Source organism: Macaca thibetana, chromosome 4, assembly GCF_024542745.1.
Source record: "Macaca thibetana thibetana isolate TM-01 chromosome 4, ASM2454274v1, whole genome shotgun sequence".
Classification (NCBI taxonomy): Eukaryota; Metazoa; Chordata; class Mammalia; order Primates; family Cercopithecidae; genus Macaca; species Macaca thibetana.
In genome coordinates, this window is record NC_065581.1 from 1,465,873 (window position 1) to 1,473,808 (window position 7,936).

Consider the following 7,936-nt stretch of genomic DNA (forward strand, 5'->3'; position numbering starts at 1 on the left):
GATCTGATGAGTCTGTCTGCTCCTCCAGCCTCCCTTCCCCACAGGACCAGGTGCGAGAGCCTGCAGTACCCCCAAGGGAAAAATGACCTCGTGGTTCAGGTTTGCATGGGCTAGACCAAGAGTGTAGGCCCTGTGTGTGTGTGCGTGTGTCCATGTGTGGTGTGTGCATCTCTGTGTGTGGTATATTGAATGTATTGGGTGTATGAGAGTGTGTGTGAGGGTGTGTTGGGTGTGTGTGCATATGGGTGTGTGGTGTGTGAGAGTATGGGTGTATGTGAGTGTGCAAGCGTGTAAGTTGTGTGCATGTGTATTGGGTGGGTGTGTGTCTGCATATGTGTGTGGGTTGGGTGTGTGTGTGTGTATTCAAGTATTGGGGTGTGTGTGTATGTGTGTGAGAGAGAGAAGATCTTTCAGGTGACTGAGCTAAGTTCTGAATTACCAGAGAACCGATGCCAACGAATTCAAATGAAGAATTTCTTTTTTCATTGATTCAAGGAAGGCTTAATAGCTCTGGCAGAAACTCTCCAGAAAAATTTACCTTTGGGCAGACATGGCCCAGCCCCAGACAAGAAAGCTTTCAGCCTCAAAGAATTTGGCAGAAAGTTACGAGCAAGTGAATAAAGAAGCTGGAAATGAGACTCCGTAGATCACTGCAGCGAACTTGTTTGCTCCTGTTAACACCAGGCAGCGCCGGCTCTAGTCTTGACTTAGGCACAATTCCCCGGGCGGCGGGACTTGGCTCACCTGGCTTGGCAGCTGCAGGATTACATCCCATGAAGGCTTTTGTGCGCTTAAGTGACCTTTATGGAAATATCATATGCTGTCGACATCACAGGAAAACCCGTAGATTTATCCTAAAGCTATCTCCGTGCAGAGCCTTGCCTGCTCCGAATCAATCCCATGGTAACCCTTCCTGCGAAATACAGACCCGCATCGAAGAGTCAGTTTGTCCTGAGTTCACGGTAAGAGTTTGTAATGTTCCCGAACTTCTGCCAATCCACAGTGTGGAAATTCACGTGAAAGTAAGGACATCTTCCAAAGAATACGTGGTCCCAAACTCTTTGTGCCTGAATTATCAAGGTAATGCGTGCTAATACCCGGACTTCCTTGATTTATCTAATGACTCAACGCCAGGCTCCACTTCAGTCACATGTGCCCTGAGTTCTCCAAATGAGCAAAATAAACAAGTCTAAAAATTAAAAGTATGAAAGTGACTGTCTATCTACTCTGTTTTGCTGAGTAGTTAATTGTTATTTCTTACTTGAGTCATCGTCATCATTAATTTTTTGTGTGTATTTGTTTTTTGCAACAAGGTCTTGCTCTGTCGCCCAGGCTGCAATGTAGTGGTGCAGTCCCGGCTCACTGCGACCTCTGCCTCCCGGGTTCAAGCAATTCTCCTGCCTCAGCCTCCTGAGTAGCTGGGATTACAGGCATACACCACCACGCCTGGTTAATTTTTGTATTTTTAGTACAGACGGGGTTTCACCATGTTGGCCAGGCTGGTCTGGAACTCCTGATCTCAAGTGATCCGCCTGCCTGGGCTTCCCAAAGTGCTGGAATCATAGGCGTGAGCCACAACACCCGGCTCATCATTAATTGTTAACAAACATTTATCAAGCGTGTGTTCTGGGCCAGGTACTGAGAAGACAAAGATGAATAAGAAACAGATGTTGCCTAGCATTACAATTACAATGGGCAGTGAAGGCTATTTTCATTCGCTCCTACCACAAGGCCAACGCTGGACAAGGTGCTTTGCAATTTCATTTATTCCCCAACAATTACTGTCAATTCCACTCAAAAAAATCTTTGTACAAAACATTGCCAGCAATATGGGAGTTAGTGTTCAGAGCAAACCTGCAGCCTTCAAGCAGTGTTTGGTACAGAGTGGGTGTTTGAGAAATGTTAGCTGTCATTGTTACTGTTTACTTCTTTCAATTGGGACAGAAATTACATCTCACTGACTGTCTCCTAGTACTTAGCATGGTCCCTGGCACATAAAAGGCCTTTAACTACAATGCCATCATGTTTTTCTCATGGACAGAGATGACTGATGTGAAGTCTCAAATTGCACAAAGTAAAAGAGGAACATTGAGAATTCATGACCCTCTTGATTGATTGATTGACTCCCCTTCCAAAAGTCCATGGTAGGGCAATCTTTTAAACACACTATTATGAGCTGGTGGCTGGGCGTGTGACACTGTCCACACGAGAAATGTGAAACACACTGTTGTGAGCTGGTGGCTGGGCGTGGGACACCGTCCACACGAGAAACGTGAACAGGGAAGGAAAAGCCACAGCATTTCAACAATAGTCATCACAGGACTGGGACTGGCCGGCAGTGAACTTCTGCCAAGGCACTCCTGAAATCTTTGTATTTGGTAACTGAGGTGGAGATGATTACCAACGCACCCAGAAACGCAAGATCAAAGGGAAGTCACTATGAGTTTCTTTCTTCTCTTGGCAACTCCAGGTCTCATTCACCTTTGCACGGCCCACACCAGACAGTGTCTGCTCCTCATCAGTGGTTAATAAATGCTTCTTACACAATCAGGCATGAGAGAGGAGCGTGTCCATTTCAGTGCCTGAAAACCAGGCAACGATCCCCTAATATCGACTCAAAGAGAAAAGAGAGCGACCATCATTTCACTTACGCAAGACAACGGGAGGGAGTCTTTAATTTTATTGTGGCCACCACCCCGCCCGCCCTCCATCCATGAGGGAAGCAACACCCGAAGCCAAACACTGGGGCAGCACCTCAGCCTCGGACACTCCCTGTGTATTCTGTGCACCATCCATCCAGTCCTTATCAGACTGTTTCCCAAAATGAGCCTGGAGAACACGAATCCAGGAGATTATTCCACGGTCAACTCTGTGAGACACATTCCATGCCCTGTGATTTCAAAAGGTACATTAGCTGCTGAAGGCTCTGAAAAGGTCTGCGGCAGGAAACGATTCAACATTGCTCATAATTCCCAAGTTTATACAATTGCATAACCCACGTTGCTGGTTCTCTATGGCACTCAGCTTAGGGAATGGTGCCCTATGGGGGCGGCTTCATAATCTAACTTAGGAAAAAGCTGATAAACCTCCCTTTTCATGAAAAATGTGAAAAGGCCACATGAAAGAGATCCTTTACATGAAGTATTTTTCCCTGATATAGCCCACAAGGGCAAAAACACCATCCCTAAATTATTCTCTCCTCCAACATGTTGAACACGCTCATATTCCTACTTCAACAATGATGAAATGCTGGTCTTTAGGACATCTCAGAACTCTATTATTGTTGACAGGTATACAAGGCTTAACACCAGGTCCTTCTGCACACCCAGAGATGCAGATGGTGTTTGGTGGGTGATTTCCTTGGTGGATGTAGAAAGACAAGCTGGAGGGACAAGCTTGAAAGACTTCAAGGGGTAAGAAAAGTAAAGAGTTATTTCCCAAGTCACATCTTCACCAACAAAGCACTGTATAAATGGAATTAATTTTGTTAATGGTTTGACATTAGATAAGACTGAAAACTCACTTCCTAGGAGTTAACCATTATCCACAATCAACAGATCTTAAAACTGCACATTGGTTGCATCAATATACGGTCAGCCCTCATGACTCACAGATTCCACATATGTAAATTCTTCTCCTAACTAAAATTTATTGTAACCCCCAAATCAACCCTGGTGCTGCTTTCCCAGTTACTCGTGGACATGTGCTGAGCGGCAAAACGTTGGAGTTTCCTGACGTGCATGATCCTGGCTGACCACGCCACGCTCCAGCTCATGTGGTAAACACGTGTCCTTTCCATAGCCGATTGACTGCCCCATTTTCACACTTGTGTTGGTGGTTTCAAGTCCAGGACGGCCCCAATCACAGTGCTGGGCTATGCAATGTTTCTGAGCACAGAAGGCGAGAAGCCAGGTGTGTCAGTGAAACTCCATTCAGGCACAAGTGCTGGTGGCGTCACTCTGAGTTTGATGTTAATGAATCAAAAACATATATTAAATACAGTGACTTTAAATAGGAACACACATAAAACAAAGTGTAGGTCAGACATGGTGGTTCACGCTTATAATCCCAGCACTTTGGGAGGCTGAGGCAGGAGGATTGCTTGAGCCCAGGAGTTTGAGACCAGCCTGGGCAATATAGTGAACCATCATCTCTATGGAAAAAAAAAAAAATTATTAGCCAGGCATGTGGTGTGCGCCTGTCATCCCAGCTACTCAGGAGGCTGAGGTGGGAAGATCACCTGAGCTTGGGAGGCAGAGGCTGTAGTGAGCCATGACAGTGCCACTGCGCTACAATCTGGGCAACATAGCGAGCCCCTATCTCAAGAAAAAAACAACAAAAAACTAACAAACAAAAACAAAGTGCAGTGATCCGTTGACAAAAATGTGACCAGAGGCTTGCAGGAACCCAGCCCTGTACTTCTCCTAAGAGCAACGGCTCATTATGTGCTAATTCCATGTTCGTGGCGACTTTGTAGAACATAACTACCGAGATCATGAGAATTAGGTGTTGTAATCTGGATAGCAATGAAAAAAGTTTCTGTTAAGAAAATGTCTTACGGAAGTTGAACAGGATGATTTCAAGAAGGTGACAGACTATGGATGAGTCTGGGTGATGCGAGATACCAAACCTTGGGAAGAAAACAGAAGCTGTCATCCGGCTGCCAGGCATTCCTCCTCTGCCCTTTCTGATGGGGCATGCAGGTAAATGTGCTATTTGCACTCAATCTGCAGCCAGTCTGTCAACCCTGTGTGTGACACCGTCTTCTTTCTAATTCTTTCTAATTCTACCCTCAGCAGTTGTTTTTTTTTTTCAATTCCTAATAGAAACAACCAAATGATGCCCCAGCTGCAAAACTGTATTCCCAGCAGGGCGTCTGCCATGCTAAAATGTTGTTCTTTTCTTAGCTCATTTGCAGTCAAGATCTACTACATTCGAAACATCATGACAATAAAGTACAGCTGTAATCGCAAGCAGCTTTAGAAAGGTCTGCAGACATCAGCAGACGTTTTTCACACAGCAATCTCACCCTTTTCTCTAAGGAATTTCAGAGATCATTTCTGAATGAGGCCAGGCTCACCCAACAGTGGCCGCATCACCCGCAGCCATGCCAGGCCAGGCCATGCAGCTTCCACTGACTTGAAAGAGAACTGGGCAACATGGCGGAGGGTTGGGTCCACACAGAACAGACAAAGCTCCTGGCAACATCAGTTACCACAGCTCAGCCATCCTGGAGCTCCACAAACACCAGCGTGGACCACATTCAATTCTGTATCTGGCAGACAAAAAGTTCAACATCTACAGTCCTACCTCCTTCCAGTATACTCTACCTACCCCTCTTCACACACACACACACACTCACACACACACACAGACAAAACATCCTCAGCAACAGGGATCTTGCTTAATCTTTAATAAAATACAAGCTTCTTCCCATGCAGCCATAGAAAAGAATGAAAGCAAGTCCTCTGCAGCAGCATGGGTGGAGCTGGGGGCCATTACCCTAAGTGCACTAAGAAGCAGAAAATCAGATATCACATGTTCTCACTTATGAACGGGAGCTAAACAATGGGCACACGTGGACATAAAGATGGAAATAACGGACACGGGAGACTCCAGCAGCGGGGTGGATGAGAGGAGGGTGAGGGGCAAAAATACCTATTGGGTGCAATGTTCAATATTTGGGTGTTGGGTACACTGGAAGCCCAGTCCCCACTATGATGCAATAGACCCCTGTAACAAACATGCACGTGTACCCCGGAATTTAAAATAATTTTTAAATGCTTAACCCTAATATAATTGTGAGGAAATAATTTAACAAATCCAGGCGGTGGCACATTCTACAAGACAGCTGCTCTGGACTCTTCAAAAATCTCAGTAACATGAAAGACCACAAAAAAGCAGGGGCTCATTCTAATCGATTTAAACAAAACTTAAATAACATGACAACCGAAAAAATACATATGCATGCCCCTAGACTCAGCCCATGAGCAGAAGGTTGCAGCCAGGTAAGTCTGATTTTGAGGTATATTCAGTGGAAAAGACACTACAAGAAAAGCACTTTCTGATCATCCCCTGCCCCCAGGTGTGGCATGCACAGCGCATGATGTGATGATTCTGTCGCTGTAAAGGGTTACATTCACGGACTGAAGGAGCACATTTTTCCTTTGAACTAAGGAAAAATCCGTGGGCGATGTTGAAGGCTATGCGGAGTGTTTGTGAGGAGTGAGGCAATTTCCAGGGATTTTTCTTCTACAAACACACAACAGGGGTGAGAAAATCAGACACAAAGTCAGGCTTCATGAGGCTGAGAAAGACCTTTTCCTCCTGTAGCGAATTTTCTGGAAGCCCTGCTGAGGCTACTCCCACCCCATGAACGCATCCAGTGCTTCTGGGAACCTGTGCTGATCTGTCGGGTTTGTGCTTATCTCTTTGCCCGACCAAAGGGATCCCAGACCCTGCCACCTTTGTCCAGAAGACCTGGCCTTGGAGGGACAGAGACTCCGAGCCCGCGTCCCGGGAAGAAAGTCACAGGTAGGAGCTCCGGGCCCCCTTGCCCTCCCCAGCAGCCCCACCCACTGGCAAAGGACCCGGGTCTCTTTCTCCAAGGGACAGGGGGGTCGGGACAAAGAACAGACAAGACCCTCCTGTGGGAAAGAAACACACGTGAGGTTGTTGGAGGGTTTCCTTCCTTCTTCTGGAGTTTTAACAAAACTAGATTCTGGGATGAGGTTGTAGCACAAGAAAGTGCTCCCTGGCTTGGCTGGGTTCCTCCTGCTCTCACTGGAATCTGCGTGGTAGCTGAGGGCGCTGACGTTCCTGTGGCTTCCATGGTGAATTCAGGTGTGTGTGTGTGGGGGGGGTCTGTGTGCGTGTGTGTGGGTGCGTGTGTGCACGCATGTGTCTGCACGTGTGTGTATGGGTGTGAGTGTGCATGCGTGTGTGCGTGCATGAGTGTGTGTGCATGTGTGCCTGCATGTGTGTGCGTGTGTGCACATGTGTGCACATGTCCGTGTGTGCGTCTGCGTGTGTGCACACGTGTCCGTGTGTGTGCATGTGTGTGCACATGTGTGCGTGTCCATGTGCGTGTGTGTGCACGTGTGTGTGCGTGTTGTCCGTGTGTGCGTGTCCGTGTGTGTGCGTGTGTGTGCTGTGTGGGTGTGTATGCACGTGTGTGTGCGTGCCTGTGTGTGCATGTCTGTGAGTGTGTGCACGTGTGTGTGTGCACGCATATGTGCACGTGTATGTCCGTGTGTGCGCGTGTGTGTGCTGTGTGGGTGTGCACGCGTGTGTGTGCCTGCCTGTGTGTGCACATCTGTGGGTGTGTGCGCGTGTGTGTGCGTGTGTGCATATGTGCACGTGTGTGTCCGTGTGTGTGCGTGTGTGTGCTGTGTGGGTGTGTATGCACGTGTGTGTGCATGCCTGTGTGTGCACGTCTGTGGGTGTGTGTGCGTGTGTGTGTGTGCTGTGTGGGTGTGTGTGCGCGTGTGTGTGCGTGCATGTGTGTGATAAGCTGTTTTCATTTTACCATCCTAAAAAAAGAAAAAGGCGAAGGCACAGAAAATGGCTGAGAAAGAAATTCCTGGCCAGGGCAGCCTCACCCGGTTACCGGCTTCCTCCAGCCGCTTAGCTTGCACCGGGACACTTAGTCCAGGAGACAAGTCTTTCTCGCCGGGGCTCTCCCTGCGGACAGGTCGGCCGAGTTAGTCCTAATCCTTCCCTGCAGGTTCCGAGTCTATCAAGGCGCGACCCAAATGGCGAGAAAGCCCCCGCGCTGCAGGTCTCCCCCGGAGAGCGACCGAACCCCTCTGACGGGCACACGCGCGCCAGGCGCCTTCTGGAGCCCCCATTCCAATGGCCCGGGAAACAGGCAACGTGTCAAGGGTGGGCTTCGACAGAACACCCGCCTCCCATCCGTGGCACGGAGAGAAAGCTC